Raw genomic sequence first — 1764 nt, forward strand, 5'->3', positions numbered from 1 at the left:
GTTTAGATGTTTAGTCGTGTCCAACTCTTCGTGACCCCATGGACTAGAGCACGCCAGGCACTCCTGTCTTCCACTGCCTCCCGCAGTTTGGTCAAACTCATGTTTGTAGCTTCGAGAACACTGTCCAACTATCTCATCCTCTGTCGTCCCCTTCTCCTTGTGCCCTCCATCTTCCCCAACATCAGGGTCTTTTCCAGAGAGTCTTCTCTTCTCACAAGGTGGCCGAAGTATTGGAGCCTCAGCTTCACAATCTGTCCTTGTTGAGCACCTAGGGCTGATTTCCTTCAGAATGGAGAGGTTTGATCTTGCAGTCCATGGGACTCTCAAGAGTCTCCTCCAGCACCATAATTCAAAAGCATCAATTCTTCGGCGATCAGCCTTCTTTATGGTCCAGCTCTCACTTCCATACATCACTACTGGGAAAACCATAGCTTTAACTATACAGACCTTTGTTGGCAAGGTGATGTCTCTGCTTTTTAAGTTGCTGTCTGACCCTACAATCTGCTTTAGAAAGGAATCAGGCGTCATGGCTGGCTGTAGTGCATTAAAATATGGAACAGCCTAGTTGCCAGAAAGAGAGTTAGGGTGCAGAGGTTTTCTTTCTCTGGAGCAAATGTCATTCTCATGAGAAAGCTGCATTTATCTCAGGGGCCGAAGCTGAATGAATGCCGTTATGTTTCAGCAAGTCCCTGCTGTCTGGGAGACAGAACTGTAGGAGACACATTTCTATCCTGAAGTTTTCTGCGCCAGCAAAATCCACGTTTAGAACAGGACATAAATACCGCCTGTGTCAGCAGCACCACCACTTCACCTTGCCAAAATGTGGAAATTTTTTAGGTGAAGGATGTTCATTTCCCCATCGAAGCTGTGCTGTCGCAGGAAACTGTCACAAGAGTTCATTTTGCGCAGGGCTCCTTCGTGGCTGCCAGTTCCTTTCCCCAAACTGTTATCTCACACCACTCCACTCTTGCCTAACTGTTATTGCTCTGTAGCCTTGTCGTATGTGCCCTGCAGACAGATAAATCTGAGTGAAAGGCAGAGGTGCCGGCTTGGACCCAAGATCTTGGGGGAGGCAGTGTCACATGTCTGTGATGTCACACACAAGTACTGTCCAACTTTTGCTAACATGAACCCGAGACATCCTCAACAATGACGAACCAGGCAGCTTCTGCCTGGCAAATCTAGATCTGAATTGCTCTGCTCTGCAGTGTGGTGAGGCAAGGCAGGGCCCAACAGGGGTGAGAAGACAAGACAAGGTTTAGGCTTGACATAAGGCAAGGTGGGATGAAATTCAGGCTGGACTCTAGGCTCATGCAATTCTCTGGAAACAATGAACTCTGAATTTGCTCCAGCAAGCTGAAATAAAGCCCTTATAGCAGGGGCAGCAACCTTTTTCAGCCATGTGGTAGGCCGGACTATATTTTTTTTTTGGGGGGGGGGAGGATGAACGAATTCGTATGCCCCACAAATAACCCAGAGGTGCATTTTAAATAAAAGGACACATTCTACTCATGTAAAAACACGCTGATTCCTGGGCCGGATTGAGAAGAGAAGAGATCTACACATTTATGTGCATGCGTGCGTGACAAATTCCAGAGAGGCCCCCCCGGTTAGGCTGCAATAGATTGCTTTGAAGTCACTTTGGAACCAGATGAAAGGGAAAATCTTCCCCCACCCGGTATTTTGCCAGGACAAAGGTGACAAAGGTGAGTGTCTCTTCCAGCGAGAAAGTCCAGCTTGTTCGCCTTTCCCCTCCGCGCTGAG

This window comes from Podarcis gaigeae, assembly GCF_964106915.1.
Source record: "Podarcis gaigeae genome assembly, chromosome: 14".
NCBI lineage: Eukaryota > Metazoa > Chordata > Lepidosauria > Squamata > Lacertidae > Podarcis > Podarcis gaigeae.